At 36.5% G+C, this 23,344-nt stretch overlaps 1 long non-coding RNA gene across 2 annotated transcripts in view; it reads right to left on the bottom strand.

The window, feature by feature from the left end:
• Positions 1 to 23,344, bottom strand: part of LOC122687009 — a 79,449-nt gene that overhangs the window by 26,918 nt on the left and 29,187 nt on the right. The window contains exon 1 of one of the 2 annotated variants that reach the window (XR_006338981.1): positions 6,619 to 6,661. The exons of the other annotated variant lie outside the window; for it this stretch is intronic. This is a non-coding gene — a long non-coding RNA (uncharacterized LOC122687009). Of the gene's footprint in view, positions 1 to 6,618; positions 6,662 to 23,344 lie in introns of those variants that run through there. 2 annotated transcript variants of the gene reach the window in all.

Raw genomic sequence — 23,344 nt, forward strand, 5'->3', positions numbered from 1 at the left:
CCCACTCCAGTACTCTTGCCTGGAAAATCCCATGGACGGAGAAGCCTGGTAGGCTATAGCCCATGGGGTCGCAAAGAGTCGGACATGACTGAGCGACTTCACTTCACTTAATTCTGGACAGTTCTCTTTCCATAAACATTAGAGACCAGATAGACTTCCCAAAGCTCTCTTCATTGAAAGAATTAACCCCACTATTGAATTTTTGAGGCACTCTTATGTAAGGCTATAGTGATGCAGTCCATTTTTAACTTGAAGCCACATCCTGAGCTGACCAATGCATGAACCAAGCTCAGCTACTTTCTTCCTTTGTCAGTTTGTCATCCATACCAACTCCATATGGTCATAAGTGTGACTTGAGGGGAAATTGTTTGTGGAAATTTTGAGGATAACATGGTAATTTGGGTCACCTAAATATGAATCTTGCTTGTGCCCTCTTTTTCACATGCTTGACTATAGATGTACCACTTTTATCTTATGATGTACTGCTACTGAAATTATCATATCTTTTGATGCAGTGGGTGTGACAGAATTCAGCTCATGAGCATACCACTCTAGTATCATGTCCACTTGATATTTTATATCGAGTCCAGTATACTGTCAGGAGATTGTGTTTTTAATGATACAAACCTTTCCACTGCAGATGACATGGCTTTGCTCCAATACCCTAGAGATATACTTTGTGATTCTCGTCTTGGATGTTTCCATCATCCCCACATGGTACCATATCTCATCACAGATTCTTCTATAACCATAGTGTTTGGCTGATACTTTGGCCCAAGAAACTGGTCTGTTTACACTATGGACTACACCCATAGCAGAATCATTTTTTCCTTTAGGCAATATTTAAAGTTAGGTTGTCTTTCCCTACACATAAATTGGTAGAGGTAGTATTCTCAAGTGTAGAATATATTATTACTTCTAGTACCCAAAGAGGTCTTCTAGATATTATGATTTTTTCTTAATAGTGTAAGGCAAAGGATGTTATAAGATTGTCTACTTTGGAGAGCATATTTGGTTGTGCACTAGAAAAGCTAAAATTTCCTCTGATGTAACATGTTCTTAACATTTCATTTTGTTTGTCCTCCACCCACTGTATGTCTGGTGAAAACCCTCCATGTTTTTACACACTTCAGATATATACTCAAAATGCAGATGTTCGGAAAATATTATGAAAGGAAAGAGCAGAAGATAGATAATTTTATCCTTGTGTATAATTGTACTTCTGGCGTGAAGCACAGAATGGTCCTCTTGCTCAATAGGGATCTGCTAGGTTTTTCTTCGTGCCAATGTGGTGAGTTAAGTGAAGATCTGGAGGAGATCACTGTGCCTGCATAAAGTAATTTAAGGAGGCAGTAAGCATTGCCTTCCTGTAAGGATAAAATTATTATTTTTACTTTTTTTAGCCAAGTAAAAACTCAGTTTCAATATTGATCCCCTCTCTAATAGTTCTCATTCAATAGACCAAGCAACCAATGTAGTCATTCTGCCACTTTACAAGTGTGCCCATTCCAATTACATATTCAGGCACGGGGAAAAGTGCCATCAAGTACACCCATAGATCCACTACATTCACTGTGAATTGGACCCAGAACTAGGCTCCATTTATCACTTAAGTACTGTAAACTCCTACTCTAATAAGGGTGAAATGATAACGCTTTGTGAGTCCTTAAATCCAGTATCCAGTAATATGTTTTGGTATTTCCTTTTTACTCATGTATTTTTGCCTGAGTAATTATCTGTAGGATACTTTGTGGAACAAAAAGAGGAATTATTATTGTGCATGCTTGCTACAGTGTTTCAGCATCCTTTCTCAGAGTCAGGCTTCCCTTCAGTCAGTGGGTTTCTGAGCTTCTTAGTGGTTCAAGCTTAAAAATAGGGCAAACGTTTATGCCAGTTTATTGGCAGTGCTGCCTCTTGCCTCCTGATCAACTATCTGAATGCATTTTGTGTTTTATACATAGCATTATCCTTTTTGACTGTCCATGTTTCTTACTCCTGGGAAGTCCATGTTCTATTAAATATCTCCATAGCTATTTGGGTCAAGCCCTGTGGGTCAAGCCATTCTTTCAGTTTTGTATCTCTGCTTATTAAAATAATTGAATTCATTTGGCTTTATCTGATTAAGTACCGGCACCTGACCTCCATTTTTTTTTAAATCTTATCAAAAGTCCATTACCATCGGGAAACCAAGTTCTCCAACATCTCTTCTCATCAGCCCTTGCCTACAACAGACCATTGAGCTACTTAAAGATAGCAGTTCTTCTCACACCAGTGCATTTCTGTGTCTTCACCTATTGGCTGTCTGTGAAAGTCAAATGGGTCAAAGCAAATGATGGGGTTTACCTACACAACGAAGTCTTGTCCTCACTGATTCACTCTGCTGGATATGGGGTCTTCACCAGAATAAGTCAATGAAATATGCAGCTACTGATTTATTTAAATATGCAATCACTGATTTTATAAATGTATTATTTCAAATACTCAGCAGGGAGAGTCAAAAGCAATTTGTCTTCCAATGGAATATAAAAGAGAAGAGCACATCACTGTCTTACCTTCAAGATTATTTTACCTATCCTGCTATCTGCCTGTTACAGTCTATAGCATTTTGATTGACTTGACATTCTATATAGCAACATTCAGTTCAGTTCGGTTCAGTTGCTCAGTCGTGTCCTACTCTTTGCGACCCCATGAACCGCAGCACGCCATACTGGATCTTTAAACTGATAACATTCCAACTGATTCTGGTGAAAAGAATTTGTTGTTACCTGGATGTCTGTTAGATATCCTGGATGCTCCATAAAGATAAATTAAAGCCAAGGAGTGAAAATAAATTTAGTGAATATTCATAGATATTTCAATATATTGACATTTTCATGGATCCATTGTCTTGGGTGTGTTGGGGGATTACTTTTCAGTAGAATGACAGTACAGTAGACCCATTTGTGCTAGACAGAAGCTTTATTTTCAAAAGGGTTATGGTTGGCAGATTAATCTAGTTTTATGCTAAAAAAGCAAAGTGCTGCAGGCTGATGCCATTCCCACACAAGAATTTAAATAGCAGGTTAGAGAATCAAAAAGTCTCCTGGATCTGGCATTCTGATTGTAAAATGACCCCATTCATAAGCTAATAGCTGAGTCCTGTCATGGAGGCTATGAACCCAGACTCCAAGAGATACCTGTGAGAAGGCTGCTTTCAGAAGTTACAGTAAAAAAAAAAGAAAAAAAAATCAGTTTCATAGAGTTGAAATGGGTCATTAGAGATGCAGTTCTGTACATGCAGCCCTTTCCTATCAATATAATTCCTTCTGACACTTATGAGATGGGGAATTACAAGAATATAGCACATCAATTATTGCTATACATTCTCATGGAAAAGCAATAACAGGACACTAAATTAGTCCAGAGGGGCTTATCTGCAAGGTCATCTTTATATTTGTTCTTCTGTGTACTATGATGTGTCTTTTTAAACTCAGACTGCTTGTAGATTTTCTTTTTAATACTGGTTTGGAATAATTTCATTATGATGTGACTTGGTGTAGTTGTCTTTATTATTTCTTGTACTTGGAGTTTGTTGAGTTTCTGTGATCTGTGAGTCAAAAGGTTTTGCTGTCTGGCTATTTACAAAAAAGCAGTATACCCAGCTGTTTGTGGATGCTTTAAAAATGTTAGCTCTAATTGGCTTGGGTGGTTCTTCCCCAGACTCAAGTAGTTTTCTCACATGCATGTTCTGTTCAGTACTCTAATGAATAATGAAGGAAGACTCTGAAGATGCCTGGATTTCTCTCTATCTGTACCTCTCTCCTCTGCATTAGTCTTCCTTAAATTCTAGCTTCCTTGTCCTATCCTCATCATCAGCTCCGTCTTCTCTGCTCAGGATGTCAACAAGACTCTACCTGGTTCTCCCTCCTTGATCTATTTCTAGAAAATTCTCAAAGGCAGTCAATTTAGGTGAGTTCAGGCCTCACAATGTTTGCTTGCCATGTCTTTAGGATCACTGATTTTCATTGACACTGTCATTTTTGAGTGTCAGAGAAGTAAATTTACAGTAAATATGGATACTACTGCATCTTAGCAGGAAGTAAAATCTGTAGGTTCAAAATAGAAATCCTGTTCCATTTCAGGGTGCTTCCAATCTGCCATATTCTGAATCTGCTGAAGTCTTTTCTCAGCTGCTGCTTCTTCCAGTGTGCAGGAAAGGAGTGAGCTGGCCTATACTTTGGCTGAGCTGTTCTACTGAAATGTGGTATGTACCTCAATGCCACTGACCCCTCGGGAAGACATAAAATTTTCTGATTAATCGTGTGTTCTGTAACCCTGGGTCTAAAGAAATATGGGGTGCTTTGTACAAGCTTGACAGTATTTTTTATGGATAACAGTGAAATTGATTTGCATCTGTTCTCAGTATTCTATGGGCTCTGCCACTGAAGGCTTATTGCGTAGCAAGAATATACATTCTAGACAGCAGGGTATTAGGAATTCTGGATGTGACTTTATTCTGGGCTCCCTGATTCTGAGTTGCTCCATGAATACCAGCAGTTCTCCAGCCAAGAGAGAAAACTCTTGCAGCATGGTTCACTCAAAGGGAGACTGAAATTTACACTTAGCTTCTTCTTAACCCTTAGTTTGATGCAGCCCTTAGCTATTTTGCATACCTCTGTTATATTGTATCATTTTTCTGCAACAAAGTATATAGTTGAAGCACTTTCATTCTGGATCTTATGGTTTTTGTCTGTGTTTAGGATTCATCTTTATTTGGGAAAGGTTCATGTTCCTATATTCTGTTTAAGTTTTGGAAAATGACTTGAGAAGAAATAACATTAAGTGCTTTAGGTAACTTCTCTAGGACATTTTCTCATCTTCAAATCTCAACCTCCATGAAAAAACCTTGAATACATACTGTAAATCCCCAGCTCAGAGAGAGTGCTGCAAACATTCTGTTGCTCTTCTCAACTTTTTCTGTGTTTCCTTTAGCCATTAATCAACACACAAATCAATGTGTTTAAAAAATATGAATGTGCTGCTCTCATTTGTCACTCTTTTAGATATCTAGATATCTTAGACCTTCAAACTGCCTTTTCTAGTCATTTTCAATGACTCTGAGCAGCTGTTTTGTATATTTTTTCTAGCTTTATGGTATTTTACACCATAAAGACGGATATGATTCTAATTAGTGAAACTGAAGACCTGAGGCACATCTTAACATCTTACACATTGGTCTGAAGTTATAAAGCACATCTACCCCTTTACTCAAATGCAAGTTTTTAGATCTGCAGTTCCTGATATGGTGATCACTAGCCAATAGGATGTTGAAATTTAAATTTTAAATTAAATTTAAAATTGATTTATTAATTGCACTAGTCAAATATGACTACTTTATGGACAGTTTGGATATAGAATATTTTTGTTTAGCAGTTCTGGGCAATCCAGGTAGGACTTGTCAAAAGTATGAAATCTAACGTTTGTTTTGTTTTGTTCCCAATTTTGGTAATTATACTCAAAGCAAACAATTTGTTCATAGTAAAATACAAGTAGAAGGAGAATCATTTTAAGAGAAAGTCTTCAGAAGGCTGTATTCCAGCCCCACTCTTTAAGGTAAATGAGGACTTTTAACTGTGAAACTTCCACTAGCTATGTAGACCTCTACCTCAAAACTAGTAACATGATGTACCTATAGATTTGCTATCCCATGGGGATCCAAATAATGCCAATATGTATGTAACTCCACATTTATCTCTGTTGCTTTGAAAACCTGCTTCTTTCCACAGTCTAGAAACTAGGGCAATATTTTCAGCTATGTATGTGGCTCATTATATAGAAATGGATCCTTTGGTGAGAGTGGATCAAAGCAGCATATGATCATATAGAATACATTAGAGAACCTCACTATCTATCACTCATTGCCTGATCTACAGGCCAAAAGTCATTTTGTGTTTTTAGTTCCATTTTTAATTCATAGCAGTGTGTGTGTGTGTGTGTAGAACAGCAATATATCATAGAAATATATACATTAAATTCTAACTCCACAATATATCTGTTTTCTGTTTCACATGTCACTGCTTTGGGTATGGAGCAGATATTAATCAGAACACATGCTAAGCAGACAATACTAATCAAGTCTCTTGTTTACTGTACAGCTTCTCTATCAATCAGCAGATTCTGAGCTGTTGGTAAATACTGAAAGTTCATTTATTTTGTCCTTGTAAGGATGCTCTCCTTTATCCTATCTACTGTAATTTTCTAGGAATCTTACTTGTTCTGAAAAGTTTTGTTGTATACTTAGTTGATTCCCTGATAACTAGGCTTCTGTGTTCAATAGATTCAGAGTATTTTGCATTTCTATTAATCTCTCTTGATGTTTGACTACACATTTGATTTGTTCTTGATTTTTTTTCACATTGAAAACACTTTTTTAAAGTTATTTGAGTTGGAAACAGGGTATAAAAATGAGTTACAAATATTTAAGATTTCTTATGTGTTTTGCATGGAGATATATGCTTATGTTTTGAAAACTGCAACTAGCTTTATATTTTAAAAGCCTTATATTATTCTTTGCATCTCCTATATAAATTTACTATGCTTTTTCTTCTATATCATACACTATATTTATTGATTACTCACCCACTGCATGATGCCAGAAATGATTTAATATTCATATTTTCCTACAGATAGAAAAAAAAATCACTTTTTTGCTTTTATTTTAATTGCTTCTCAGACAATCAGACAAATTTCTTTAAACAAAAATACATAAATAATTAATATAGTTTCAATTTGAGGCATACAGTTTTCCTTACTCCCCACAGGTAACAAAGAATTGTCTTCTTCCCTTATTTTTTATCTTCTATCTCTTACTCCTCCTCTTTCTTTCCCCCGTTATCCGGCACCCACTTTTTCCATCTCTTCTTTCTCTCCCCTTCCTTTTCTTCCTCTTCATCCTCCTCATGTTAATATTCTTTCTCTCTCACTGGCTTGGTTTGGTTTTATACTATATGGTGACACTAACTATCCAGATGGTTTCTAACTGACATTCTAACATCTATATTAAAAATATATCTATTTTTATTTGTAAAATACAATACTTCATTTCTGTGTAATACTTTGTAAAAAATAAACCCAAGGTATTACTGTAAATTTCTCTTTTGGTGCAACTCATAATTCATGATTCATGTTTATTCTTCATAATACACATTTTTATGTCATTGCACCAAAGTGGTTGCAGTTATTTTCAGGAAATACTTTATTCTGATAGGTTTCTTTGAAATCAAGTGAAGACTACTAGTCAGAAGCCAAGAACGAGTATTCCCAAATAAATGATATAGGTTGTTGCATATATAAAAATCTTTCTCAAACAAAATTGTATTGTTGTCTTAAATATTTTTCAATTCCTGGTCTACCTTTCTTTGTGTTGTTGAAAATCTTACTTTTATATCTACTTGGTTTGAATATTCGTATCCCCCCCCCAATTCATATGTTGAAATTCTAATGCTTAATGTGATAGCCAGAGGGGTTGGGCCTTGGTGAGGTGATTCTGTCATCAAGGTGGAGCTCTCATGAATGAGATAGTGCTCTTACAAAAGAGATCCCACAGAGATCTCTCACCCTTCCACCATGTGAGGACATGGTGAGAATGTGCAGGCAATAAACCAGAAGAGAGTCCTCACCAGAATGCCACATGCTAGTGTTTCTTCTTGGGTTCCCAGACTTTAGAACTGTGAGAAATAAACTTCTGTTGCTTACAAGCTCCTCAGTGTATAATATATTTTTAATAATAGCCTTAAGGATCAAGAAAATATTTCTTCACAAATCAAGATATTAACGTTGGTATAAGTTTGCTTTTTTTCTGAAAGGAAATGTCATTATATAAAATTATAGATATATTTCCTGGTATCTCTATCTCTAGATAGGAAGCTAGATAGAACAGTGTCATTTTCTTCAAGCTCAGCAATGAATCACTAGAAAATGATTACTTAAATGACCAATCATAACATAAAGTAAGTTTCATTTATATAAATTAATGGTTAGGTCTCAAGAACACTGAAATTATTAGTTATTATGGAGAGAGAGAAATAGCTCATATATGATCTCCTGAACATTCTGCTTATGATAGCCTTGATTGTAAAAATATTTCAGAAAGTAGCCACAATGAATAGTGAAACTGGCCCACAATTAAACTGTCACTTAATGGCTGCCACACAGACAGATGCTTCATTAATGTGTCCCCTGTGTATTATTAAAATCACTTAATTACCAATGCATGATGAAATTTTGTACCACAGAATATTAAAAATGATTATGATCCTTAACTAGAAAATGTATCAAATACAGAATAAAATCATATAGTATCATGCTTATTTAAAATCAAGTAAGTAAAATCAAGCAGAAAAATACCTTCTAATTTGATATAGTTGGTTGAACAAAGGATGAAGAGTAAAACTTTTACTTTTCAGGTAGCTTGTTAAGTAGACCATTTCAGAAACAGTTTATAAGTTTATGCTTCTATAACAATAGCAGTTCCCATTTGACTTTTGTTTAATTAACTAATTCCCATTATTTTCACTTAAAAGAATACTGTTTATAAGTAGAAATAGCGTGAATGTTAAAAATACTAATAACTTGGCCTTACGTATTTAATTTTAACTGTTTTATAAGAGATTTTTAAAGAAATAATGTTAATTCTAATTTTTAAATCTGTGAGGTATGTGTTCATGTGTATGTGTTGGTATGCGTGTGTGTGCTCAGCCACATTGGAGGCTTTGCAACTCCATGGACTATAGCCTGCCAGGCTCCTCTGTCCATGGGATACTTTTCAGGCAGGAATACTGGAGTGCTTTGCTGTTTCCGCCTTCAGGGGATTTTCCCTGCTCATGGACTGAACCTGTGTCTCCTGCATCTCCTGCACTAGCAGGCGGATTCTTTACCTTTGAGTCACCTGGAAAGCGTGTGTGTGTGTGTGTGTGTGTGTGTGTGTGTGTGTGTGTGTGTGTCCGTCCCAATAATCAGCCACTGTGAATGGAATCAATAGTTGATGTCATTGACTAAATCTCATTGACCTCTTGGTAAGCATATTTTTAATGGCTTATACACAAAAATCTCTGTATTATGGTAAATTATAAAATGTGTATGTGCCAAAAAACAGTGATTTTAGTAGTTGTAAGGTAAACTCTCCTCTGACTTTCTTGATTTGTGACATAAGGAAAAGTAGACTTGTTTTCTATAAATGCAAGATTATACCCCAGAATGGAAAAATTCTGCCTAGGAGAGTGTGTTACTCATACTGTTGAATATTTCATTGGTTTGTTTTTGGTCCACTATTAGTATAGAGTTCTTACAGTTAAACACTGTATGTCACTCTCAGGGTTTATGGACCAGATAAAGACCTCACTGGATTTCTTTAAAAGAAATAAATATGGAATACAGGGCATCAGTTTGTATGTATGTAAACATATATATATATGTGTGTGTGTGTGTATATGCTCCATGTTTTAATTGTATCCTATGGCTACTGCAACTTATTAGTAAAGGCCTTGCACTCAGTTTAACTTACTAAATTATTTGGAGCATGAGAATTCACTAGTTTATTTATTCATCTCTGGGTAGTTTAACTGGGAAAAAGAAACAGCATGCATTAGAGGAATGCAAACCCATAATAATGAATTGAAAACCACATTACTGATGAATTTTTTTTTTTACTCTCCAATAACTGAAGAGATAGTACTGTTCTTCAAACCTTTTAATTTGTTATTACTGATATATTTGTTTCTTAGTACATATGATATTCATTTCACATCAATCTTATGAAAAAAGTATTATTTTAGGTCCCAAATGCATCCTTGTTAACAAACTAGATATGTCTTCGGAAGGGAGATTAGACTACTTATTAAACTCAGATGTGTTGCTATAGAGGTGATCATTTAAATCATGACATGAGATTATTTTTAGATTCAAAAGATTTCTTTACAACATGTGATTTGGGGTTTTAAGTAAGAAATGTTTCCAATAACAAATGTTCAAGTATAGATTTGTTTTTCAAAATCTCCACTAATTTTGTTCACATTATTCACATTACAATTGTCAGTTACAAACTATCAAAAGTTTTATAATATTAAATAATCATTTCAAGATCAAATTTCCATAACAGGAATATATTATAAGTAATAAGACACAAGAAGAACTGTACAAAAAAGATCTTCACGACCCAGATAATCACAATGGTGTGACAACTCACCTAGAGCCAGACATCCTGGAATGTGAAATCAAATGGGTCTTAGGAAGCATCACTACGAACAAAGCTAGTGGAAGTAATGGAATTCCAGTCGAGCTATTTCAAATCCTGAAAGATGATGCTGTGAAAATGCTGCACTCAATATGCCAGCAAATTTGGAAAACTCAGCAGTGGCCACAGGACTGGAAAAAGTCAGTTTTCATTCCAATACCAGAGAAAGGTAATGCCAAAGAATGCTCAAACTACCGCACAATTGCATTCATCTCCATGCTAGTAAAGTAATGCTTAAAATCTCCAAGCCAGACTTCAGTAATACGTGAACCATGAACTTCCAGATGTTCAAGCTGATTATAGAAAAGGCAGAGGAACCAGAGATCAAATTGCCAACATCTGCTGGATCATCGAAAAAGCAAGAGAGTTCCAGAAAAACATCTATTTCTGCTTTATGGACTATGCCAAAGCCTTTGACTGTGTGCATCACAATAAACTGTGGAAAATTCTGAAAGTGACGGGAATACCAGACCACCTGACCTGCCTCTTGAGAAACCTATATGCAGGTCAGGAAGCAACAGCTAGAACTGGACATGGAACAACAGACTGGTTCCAAATAGGAAAAGGAGTACGTCAAGGCTGTACATTGTCACCCTGCTTATTTAACTTATATGCAGAGTACATCATGAGAAATGCTGGGCTGGAGGAAGCAAAAGCTGGAATCAAGATTGTTGGGGGAAATATCAATAACCTCAGATAAGCAGATGACACCACCCTTATGGCAGAAAGTGAAGAAGAACTAAAGAGCCTCTTGATGACAGTGAAAGAGGAGAGTGGAAAGTTGGCTTAAAGCTCAACATTCAGAGAACGAAGATCATGGCATTCGGTCCCATCACTTCATGGCATATAGACGGGGAAACAGTGGAAACAGTGTCAGACTTTATTTTTCTGGGCTCGGAAATCACTGCAGATGGTGATTGCAGTGAAATTAAAAGACGCTTACTCCTTGGAAGGAAAGTTGTGACGAACCTAGATAGCATTTTAAAAAGCAGAGACATTACTTTGTCAGCAAAGGTCCATCTAGTCAAGGCTATGGTTTTTCCAGTAGTCATGTATGGATGTGAGAGTTGGACTATAAAGAAAGCTGAGCACCGAAGGATTGATGCTTTTTAATTGTGGTGTTGGAGAAGACTCTTGAAAGCCCTTGGACTGCAAGGAGATGTAACCAGTCCATCCTAAAGGAAATCAGTTGTGAATGTTCACTGGAAGGACTGATGTTGAAGCTGAAACTCCATTACTTTGATCACCTGATGGGAAGAGCTGACTCACTGGAAAAGACCCTGATGCTGGGAAAGATTGAGGGCAGGAGGAGAAGGGGACAACAGAGGATGAAATGGTTGGATGGCATCACCGACTCGATGGACATGGCTTTGGGTGGACTCTGGGAGATGGACAGGGAGGCCTGGCATGCTGCCGTTCATGGGGTTGCAAAGAGTCGGACACAACTGAGCAACTGAACTGAACTGAACTGAAGAGCAAAAAATAACCAATATATAATTGCTAATAGTCCCTTCAGATATTATTGGATCTGCTTGCAAATGTTCTGGGGTCCATGTGAAAATCTTGTTTCCCTTGCCTCACAAAAAATTTATCTTTTTCTTTAGCTTTACACTGAATAATTTGGATTTTTTAATGTAAGCTAAGAAGTGGGGGGAGAATTTGCAAAGGGGCTTGCCAGGTATCTCAAACAGTAAAGAATCTGCCTGCAATGCTGGAGACCTAGGTTCAATCCATGGATCAGGAAGATGCCCTGGATAAGGGACTGGCAACCCATTCCTATATTCTTGCCTGGAGAATTTCATGGACAGAGGAGCCTGGTGGACACAGTCCATTAGGGCCAAAGAGTCTGACAGGACTGAGTGACTAACACTTTCACTTTTCACATTCCAAACTCCATAACTTGGATTCTGAAACTAGAAGGCTAATTTTACAGTGGCTTACTGATGACTTAACTGCTGGCCGAAAGGTAAAGTCACTTAAAGTTCCATCATCATGAAATTTGATTATTTGAAAATAGCAAATAATCTCAGAATATTTAAAAATTCAATGTATAAATTCATATATAACTGCAATGCTCATATTATTTTCCTATAAAATGTTCTTTAAATGTAGTTGTAAAATTTTTCAACCTGAATTGTGCTTTGCATTAGAGAATGCTGTTTCAGTGAGTCAATGAATTTCTTACTTGGGGCAAGATTTGCTCTTTATAATATGCAAATAATTTGTTTTGGAAATTATTGGAATGTATCTCCATACATTTTCTTTTTTCCTCAGCCGACATATTGCCTAATACTTGTCTTTCATTATAGATTGTAACTCCTTAGAGCTCTTGTTCTCATTATCCATCCATTCTTAAAGGACTGGAGATTCTCATGGTGCCTTCAGGAGCTTTGACTTCCATCATTTAGTTTTCATATATTTGGTAGAGAAGTAATAAAAACTTTTGATATCAGAATGAAATTGAGGGGATGACTTGATAGTTTATACAAACCTAACAATGTAACCTGCCCCATTAAGTTTTCCACTTATACATAATCTTATATGTTTGAAATGATTGAGTAAATATATATTCAGATGTGACTTTTGAAGGCAAGATAATATTTAGTTGCACCTCTTGTATCTAAGGTTCAATTTATGGCCATTATAGTATCATTAGGGTTATTCATATATATTGACTCTCTTGCTCCAGTTATTTAGAGGTATTGTATTTTTCTGCTCTGACTTGAATTCAGTGTAGTCACGTTACTTGCATTTTGAATGAATTGTTAATGAAAATGATAGCATCATTTCCAGGTTTAAGAGTAACTCTGTAATTTCACCATGATATCTTTTCAGTGCTACAGTAAGGAACACTGTGACCATCCATGGTTGCCACTGGCCACTAAATTTGATTATGTTAACAACAGCCTCCTTACTAACCCACAATGAATTTGCTCATGAGGAAGCAGTACATTTTCAGGGTGTCTGTTAAACACTGTAACATCTAGCCTCCCATGACCCATACAAACTGTGACATCCACTCACATAAACCAAGTCTCTCTCTGCTCCCAGCATCTATCTCACATGTATTAGTGTAAGCTGTCCTCATGAGTCATAAGATTCCCTTATTATTTCCAAAGAGTTTAATGAATCATTGTAGCTTACATTTGATTTTTGTTGAAACAGCTTTCTTTTCAATAATACCCTAAAAGATTTTTTTTCCTAATAGGTTGCAAAAAGGAAGAATATGAAAGATGAAAACTTAATTTCAGATTTAGCTGTAACACATACAAATTGTGGCATTGGAAACAGTTACGGGAAATTCTTAGGCAGTGTTTGATGTTTCTTTTTTCTCCTTCTTGTTAAATTTAATAGCTCCTAAATATTCATAAGTAACGTTTTACACTCCTTATATATTTCCTTTCAGGAAATCTCATTCTTTTCTTTCTATTAAAATGCAGTGCAGCATGAAACTCTACAGGCAGCTATTAATAATACAACAAATAACTATGTACTCAACAACCAGTTGAATAAATAAACTTGTAACAATAGAACTGGGGCTTTCTGTGACTATCACTCTCCATTTACATCCTCACCTCTGCTAGCTACTTTGCTAGCTACAGCCCAGAGACAATTCTATCCTGCATTTGGTTTTAACAATACACAAGCATCTGCTTTTATCTCTCACATTTGTTTACATCCTCAAGAATAAGATTTTGCTCACATACTTTCCATTTTTATTTTGATTTTATAAATAATAGTTATGTAAACATTATTGCACATATCTTCTCAGAAGTGAAAGAGTTCCTTTAAACATCTGCTTAGAAACAAAATTGTTTTATGACTTAATGACTTTTATTAATTACCAAATTAACTACCAAATTCCTCTTCAGATTAGTTGTACTAGCTTATATTTCCTTCAGCAACACAAAAGAGTTTTCATTGTTGTACAGCCTCATTATCACTTAGGGTATTGCCAAGATATTGAAAATTTCCTAGGTTGGTGAGGGTGAATCATTTTCCATTGGTTTTAATTTGCATTTATGTGATTGCTAACAAGTATCAGTTCAGTTCAGTTGCTCAGTCCTGTCCGACTCTTTGCGACCCCATGAACTGTAGCACGCCAGGCCCCTGTCCATCACCAATGCCCGGAGTTTACTCAAACGCATGTCCATTGAGTTGGGATGCCATCCGGCCATCTCATCCTCTGTTGTCCCCTTCTTCTCCTGCCCCCAATCCCACCCAGCATCAGGGTCTTTTCCAGTGAGTCAACTCTTTGCATGAGGTGGCCAAAGTATTGGAATTTCAGCTTCAGCATCAGTCCTTCCATGAACACCCCGAACTGATCTCCTTTAGGATGGACTGGTTGGATCTCCTTGCAGTCCAAGGGACTCTCAAGAGTCTTCTCCAACACCATAGTACAAAAGCAATTTTTTTGGCGCTCAGCTTTCTTCATAGTCCAACTCTCACATCCATACACGACCACTGGAAAAACCATAGCCTTGACTAGATGGAGCTTTGTTGGCAAAGTAATGTCTCTGCTTTTTAACATGCTATCTAGGTTGGTCATAACTTTCCTTCCAAGGAGTAGGCATCTTTAAATTTCGTGGGTGCAATCACCATCTGCAGTGATTTTCGAGCCCAGAAAAATAAAATCTGACACTGTTTGACTGTTTCCCCATCTATTTCCCATGACGTGATGGGACCAGATGCCATGATCTTAGTTCTCTGAATGTTGAGCTTTAAGCCAACTTTTTCACTCTCCTCTTTCACTTCCATTAAGAGGCTTTTTAGTTCCTCTTTACTTTCTGCCATAAAGGTGGTGTCATCTGCATATCTGAGGTTACTGATATTTCTCTGGGCATTCTTGATTCCTGGGCTTGTGCTTCCTCCGCCCAGCGTTTCTCATGATGCACTCTGCATGTAAATTAAATAAGCAGGGTGACAGTATACAGCCTTGATGTACCCCTTTTCCTATTTGGAACCAGTCTGTTGTTCCATGCTGGCATATTGAGTGCAGCACTTTCACAGCATCATCTACACAGAAGAACTGTACAGAAAAGATCTTCACAACCCAGATAATCACGATGGTGTGACAACTCACCTAGAGCCAGACATTCTGGAATGTGAAGTCAAGTGGGCCTTAGAAAGCATCACTACAAACAAAGCTAGTGGAGGTGATGGAATTCCAGTTGAGCTGATAAGTATAGCAGACCCTAAAAGGGTAATTAACAAACTTTTTTTTTTTCTTTTTAATTTCAGTCTTTTTTTGCTATTGGTGCTTTTGCTTAGTCATATCTGACTGCAACTCCATGGACTGTAACCCACCAGGCTCCTCTTTCTTTGGAATTATCCAGGCAAGAATATTGGAGCAGATTACCATTTCCTTCTCCAGGGATCTTCCCATCCAAGGGACCAAACCTGGGTCATCTGCATTGCCAGAAAATTCTTTACTGCTGAGCCAGCAGGGATGTCTTGTTGCTATTGTTAATACTTTTTATCAGTTTTTTCTATTTTATTAGCCTCGATCCATGAATTTTAATCAATATTTAATTAGTATGGTATTATTCTTTTATTCTAGATATGTTATACTTTGATTTTCGTTGATTATTTAATCTAGGTATATGTGGTGTTTGTGTGTGTTTAATGTGTGTTCAGGTCTCCTAATAGAGTTAACATGCACTGGGTGTATACTTGGTGCTAAGCACTATTAGAGCGGGCAGTATTACATTTTATACACTGTATTGCCTAATAATGTCTAAAAGATTAATATTATATACCTATTTAATAGTCAAAGGAATTAATATAGGGTAAAATTAAGAAATATGCCCTGTCTGATATGTCAGTGAATCTATAATTTAAGAAGTCTGACTTCAGAATTCACTTTTTAAAAAAGTTTAGCATATACTATTCTTCACAAAAAATTTGTCCAATTAGTCATAAAGTTGTTTATGGCAATGAAGCTCCGTTATCAAGTGAAATATCTATGCGTGGGAACATAACCTAGGCAGAACAAACACAGAGACCATAAAACATTACATGTGCAGAAGACTCACTTCCTCATGTGTCTGGTTTTTGCACTGCTCAGCTCTTCATCCCACAGCTCTAGCAATGGTAGGTTCTCTCTGAGTAAATGACCCAAGCAGAGAAAAATTCATGAGGACTGCACATGATAGGATAGCAAAACCAGGAAGTGGACCGCTGCTATTATACAGATACAGTCAGTGATCACTTAGAAAGAGAGTTTAGGATGGAAATTGCAGTGTAACAGTTTGAGTTGTAGACTTTATTCACTTTCCAGAAACTTAAAAAAAAAGATGTTCTGAGGTCAGAATCAACATAATCCATGAGCAGTCATGAATGAGATTCCCTAGCTGTTTTACAATTTAAAAAATGCAAGGTTGGGTGATAGGTGAATTGAAAGTTCAGAAAGGGTTTTGTGACTGACTTTCTCAAAAATGCTCAGAATGAAAATGCACACCATTATGACCTTAAGACTGATGCTTTCCCTATGATTAACACACTTCTCTATTGCACATAGGAAAGGGATGAGAGTTTTCATTGGTGTGACCTGTATGACCTTCACTTGAACAAATCAGACCTGTGCAATACCACCCGAGTACCCAGTTAAACTGCAACAGAAACCCATCTTGGCACTCCATCACTGACCACACCATGAGGGGTCTCAGCACAAACATCACATACACACATACATATACTTGTGTATATACATACTAGTGTTATTCTACACATAGGTGTTCTGTGCATATATCTACTTTTGCCATATAACAGACCATGTGAAGCAGTGAAAAGAGTTGAGAAAAGGACATAATCTGATCCTTACTCTCATTGGGCATATAGGTCAAGAGATAACAGAGAGCTATGACAGCCTCAGCTTTTCTGCTTAGCAACCATGAATTCTGTCTTCAGTAACTAAATCCTAGCCTTGACAAGTACATCAAAGGGCAATGAATCTAACGATTTTCTTAAATCAGTTCAGTTCAGTCGCTCAGTCATGTTGACTCTTTGCGACCCCAACGACCGCAGGATGCCAGGCCTTCCTGTCCATCGGCAACTCCCGGAGTCTACCCAAACTCATGTCCATTGAGTCGGTGATGCCATCCAATCATCTCATCCTCTGTCGTCCCCTTCTCCTCCTGCCCTCAATCTTCCCAACATCTGGATCTTTTCCAATGAATCTGCTCTTAGCATCAGGTAGCCAAAATATTGGAGTTTCAGCTTCAACATCAGTCCTTCCAATGAACACCCAGAACTGATTTCCTTTAGGATGGAATGGTTGCATCTCCTTGCAGTCCAAGGGACTCTCAAGAGTCTTCTCCAACACCACAGAAAAGCATCAATTCAAAAGCATCAATTCTTCGGCGCTCAGCTTTCTTTATAGTCCAACTCTCTCATCCATACATGACCACTGGAAAAACCAAAGCCTTGACTTGACAAACCTTTGTTGACAGAGTAATGTCTCTGCTTTTTAATATGCTGTCTAGGTTGGGAATAGCTTTCTGCAATAAACATCTGCAGTGATTTGGGAGCCCAGAAAAATAAAGTCAGCCACTCTTTCCACTGTTTCCCCATCTATTTGCCATGAAGTTATGGGACCGGATGCCATGATCTTAGTTTTCTGAATGTTGAGCTTTAAGATTACTTTTTCACTCTCCTCTTTCACTTTCTTCAAGAGACTATTTATTTCTTCACTTTCTGCCATAAGGGTGGTGTCATCTTCATATCTAAAGTTATTGATATTTCTCTCAGCAATCTTGATTCCAGCTTGTGCTTCCTCAAGCCCAGCGTTTCTCATGATGTACTCTGCATATAAGTTAAATAAGCAGGGTGACAATATACAGCCTTGACATACTCCTTTTCCTATTTGAATAGATAAATATAAATTCATCAGTCCAACAAAGTGTTTTGGTACCTCTTATGCAGTCACAATATTTTTGTAGTAGATTCTTTCTATCTTTCTATCTATTCTTTCTATCTTTGTAGTAGTGTTTCTATCCTACTAGATCATAAGTTTTATATTTAGAAGTGCTGCAAGACAACATAATTTGTTTGGCTTTAACTTTTTGTTTTATGTTATATTAATAATATAACTGATTAACTAGGTTGTAATACTTTAAGGTAGACAGCAAAGGAACTTGCCCATTTACAATTGAAATCTGTCAAGCAGATTAACAGTCATATGGAAATTTTCTATGCAGACTTCATAGTCATGACAGCAACTTGTCAGGAAATTACACATCATAGTATCAAAAGAAAAATTTCCTTTAGGGAAATAATATTTGTATTAAATTGGAATATATTTATTATAAAGATAAAATTTATTCATAATAGATATAAAATATATCAAGTTTTCATATAATGCTGTGTTAAATGCCATTATATAATTTTATGAAACTAGGTGGTTAATAGAGAGTTGGTTTGAAATCTTTGTATTGTGTCTAAACTTTATGATGTACTTCTTGCATTTTTCTTTAAAATTCCATCTTTAAGAATCTTTATTTATGGAATACACTACATGTATGTCTTCTTTTTCAAAAATCTGAATTCTTAATAACAGCCACATAACTATTCATTTCTTTGATCAGATTGATTGATTTAAAGTCACTCAGTCGTGTCTGACTCTTTGTGACCCCATGAACTATACAGTCCATGGAATTCTCCAGGCCAGAATACTGAAGCCTTTCTCTTCTCCAGGTGATGTTCCCAACCCAGGTCTCCTGCATTGCAGGCAGATTCTTTACCAGCTGAGCCAAAAATACATGTATTGTCAATTATCATAAAAATAATACCAAAGTTGTCACAAAAATAGGCCTATTCTAAGTAGTTTGATACTATTTTTATAGCTTATTTTGTCCCTAAGACATATTAGGTATATAAAATCAAAATTCATGTTTTAAGGTAAGTTGGAATAACTCTTCTCGTTGGTTATATTACCAACTAGATATATGAGTAGGGTAACATCTTGCATTCAATTTTTAGTTATTTCAGTTTAAACTTAATTTCCTTTTATACTTGCATAAAATATTAATTTATATACAGTTGTTTAAAAAACTATAATTAAAGAGGTCCAACATCTTTCATAGTATCCTCCATCCAAATCTCTTTTATTTCATGATTTATTTTTTCATATTCTTGTAATCAAATTTGTATTTATGGCTAACTTTATCAGAATAATTAAAGCATAATAAACTTTGCTTTATTTATATTTTTCTTCTCATCACTTAATTAAATATCCTGGTTATCATTTCATAATAGTTTACACAAATATTTCTTTGTCTCATGGTTGTGCTTTTTCCTTGTACTTGTTTTATGAATGTATCATAGGAATCTGATCCAGCCTCTAGTGAAGTACATTTGGACTCTTGCTACTCTGTAGTCATTACAAATAGAGTAGATGCCATTAAACATGTGTATAAACAATTTGGCTGGTTATTAGCAGACTGCCTTTCATAAAGGTTAAATCATTTTGCATTCCCAGCATGAATGTGTTGCATATTCTAATTTCCTCAGTGTTCACCAAGAACCCATATTGTCACACTTGGATTTCTGCCATGCTGATAGGTAAGAAATAGGATATTTTATGGTTTAGATTTTCATTTTTTATTACAAGTGGAAAAAGTATATTATTATAAACTGAAACATGATTTCATTTCTCTTTCTCTGAACTGTCTAGAGACAACCATTTTGTTGTCAATAATAAAAAGCTGCACTTTAAGTATACTATTTCTTATCATAAATATTGGTTTAAAATGTAAATTGAAATATATTGAAATAGAGTTCAAGAGTGGTTTTAAAATTAGTAAATGAATTATTCTTAAACAATTATTTGGTATTTTCCATGTGACAGTCACTCTTTTAGTTATTAATAAAAGTGTGATAAAGTCCTTTGTCTCATGAGCTATGGTCTGGTGAAATAAACAAGTTATAAACAAGAAAAAAATATGATTAAACAGAAAAATGTCAACTGTTGTTAAATACTGGAGGGAAAATAGGAGAGACTGGTGGAGATGGAATGCTATTTTATAAAGAGTTATCATTGAAGCTCTCTTTGAGGAAGTAAAATTGAAATTGTGACACAAATGACATAAAAACATGAGCCATTTGAAACTGTAAAAGGAAGAAGGAAGATGTAACAAGTGTAAAGGACCTAAATCAGTAAGGGACTGGCAGGTTTGGTACAAGAAGATAGTCTGTGTGGCTGGAAGTGCCACACGCATTAGTGTTGCATAAGTCAGCTCAAGGGGGGGATAGATGTCAGATCATTTAGCATTTTGAGAGATATAATGAAAACAGTGGATTCAATTCTAGACTTATCGGAAGCTATTGGAAGCTTTTAATGAAAAGAAATATATGATTTATGCTTTTAGAAATGTAAGCCTAGGGAAAATACTGGGGCTGAAAGGCCAAAACAAGCAGACTTGCCAGTGGAGGGGAGGAAAAATAATTTTCCCTCAACCCAAGTTTTAGGCTAAGGCAACTGTAATAAAAGACAGATTAGAGGAGGGAAACATATATTTCATATCCTCCTTGTTTAATTACTTTAATAGTATACACATGCTGATGCCAAATTGAAATTATAATGTAGTAACCACAATTCTGTAAGTCAGGTCAGTCAATTCAGTAGTTCAGTCATGCCCGATTCTTTGTGATCCCATGACTGCAGCTTGTCAGGCTTCCCTGTCAATCACCAATTCCCAGAGCTTGCTCAAAATCATGTCCACTGAGTCAGTGATGCCATCCAACCATCAGAGGATGACATCCTCTGTCGTCCCCTTCTCCTCCCACCTTCAGTCTTTCCCAGCGTCAGGGTCTTTTTGAATGAGCCAGTTCTTCACATCAGGTGGCCAAAGTATTGCAGTTTCAGCTTCAGCCTCAGCACTTCCAGTGAATGCTTAGGACTGATTTCCTTTAGGATGGACTGGTTGGATCTCCTTACAGTCCATGGGACTTTCAAGAGTCTTCTCCAACACCACAGTTCAAAAAGCATCAATTCTTTGGTGCTCAGCTTTCTTTACAGTCCAACTCTCACATTCATACATGGCTACTGGAAAAACCACAGTTTGACAAGGCAGGCCTTTATTGGCAAAGTATCTCTGCTTTTTAATATGCTGTCTAGGTTGGTCATAGCTTTTCTTCCAAGGAGCAAGCATCTTTTAATTTCATGGCTGCAGTCACCATCTGCAGTAATTTGGGGGCCCCCCAAAAATAAAGTCTCTCACTGTTTCCATTATTTCCCTATCTATTTGCCTTGAAGTGATGGGACCGGATGCCATGATCTTAGTTTTCTGAATGTTGAGTTTTAAGCCAAATTTTTCACTCTTCTCTTTCACTTTCATCAAGAGGCTCTTTAGTTCTTCTTTACTTTCTGCCATAAGGATAGTATTATCTGCATATCTGAGGTTATTGATATTTCTCCCAGCAATCTTGATTCCAGCTTGTGCTTCCTCCAGCCCAGCATTTCTCATGATGTACTCTGCATATAAGTTAAATAAGCAGGGTGACAATATACAGCCTTCATGTACTTCTTTCCTGATTTGGAATTAGTCTGCTGTTCCATGTCCAGTTCTAACTATTGCTTCTTGACCTGCATACAGATTTCTCAGGAGGCAGTAAGGTGGTCTGGTATTCCCATCTCCTTAAGAATTTGCCAGTTTGTTGTGATCCACACAGTCAAGACTTTGGCATAATCAATAAACAGAAGTAGATGTTTTTTCTGGACCTCTCTTGCTTTTTTGATGATCCAACAAATGTTGGCAATTTGATCATTAGCCATTCCCTTCTGCAGGATATCTTCCCAACCCGGGGATTGAACCCAGGTCTCCTGCATTGCATGCAGTTTCTTTTCCATCTGAGTCACCTGTAAAGCCCACTCACAATTCACTCATACACAAATAGAATCTGATGGCCATGGAAAATCTGGCCTCAATCACATCTCTGCCACTGAGAACTTGAACTTTGTTTGAACTATACCAGATAGAAGGACACCACCAGCCATATTCAGAATACCAGCCAGCCTCAACCTTAGAGTCTCAAGGTTTCCTCTTCTAACTATGCAACAATATGGGCCCCAGCTGACCCTTAATTAACAGATATGCTTACCTCTTACTTTTTGTCACCTCCAGTTATAATTCTTGATAAACAATCTGTGTAACTAACTGCAACCTTGTGGTTTTTTTGCCTGTATAAACCTGTCCCCATTTTTCAGTCTGGCAGAAGATAATTCAAGTGCTTTTCAAATCTGGATTGCAGTCCTAATCCCAAAAAAACAACTTTTTTATTTCAATCAGGTATCCATTTCTAAAAGTTTGGTTAGCAATACAATGGAACATTACTGATCAAATAATGTAATGAAGTACTGGTATGTGCTGCAGTGTGGATGAAACTTGAAACTATTATGTTAAATGATAAAAGATAGACACAAAAAGCCATATATTGTATGATTCCACTTATATGAATATCCAGAATAGGTTAGAGACAGAAACCAGTTAGATGGTTTCTAAGGGCTGGAAGGAGGAAGGTGTAGGGATTGACTGCAAATCGAATATGTGATTTTCTACTAGAGTAATGAAAACATTTTGGAACTAGACAAGAGTGATGATTACATAATAGTACCACCAAACGACTACATTTTGAGCTGTTCATCTTAAGGAGAAGCTGTAAGTTTAGGAAGGTACAGAGCAGTCATGGCAGTGTATGTAGAAGCTACCCATGGTCAGACAGAAAGGGCTACCCTTACCATGACTTATCTAATTATTGCCACTGAGAAATGTTCAACCTTAGATTCGGTGTTCTTGATATGGCATTCTCCCTCAGGACAAGCAGCTGACCACTCAGGACACATTGTATCCTGCAGAGGCAGTGATAATACTTGTAGGACAGAGAAATTAATAAGTAAACATTAATGGTACATCATGTAGGATAATCACTAAATTTCATATTCCTTTGTAGCCAGACATGTTGCTAAGCTGATTCTCACAGTCAAAATCTGCTGTGATCAATCAGTATTTATCAGGCTTTTGGGTGTATTTTCCTTAAAGTGAGGATACAGAGTCAGATAACCTAAGAACCTATCTT

Source organism: Cervus elaphus, chromosome 30, assembly GCF_910594005.1.
Source record: "Cervus elaphus chromosome 30, mCerEla1.1, whole genome shotgun sequence".
NCBI lineage: Eukaryota > Metazoa > Chordata > Mammalia > Artiodactyla > Cervidae > Cervus > Cervus elaphus.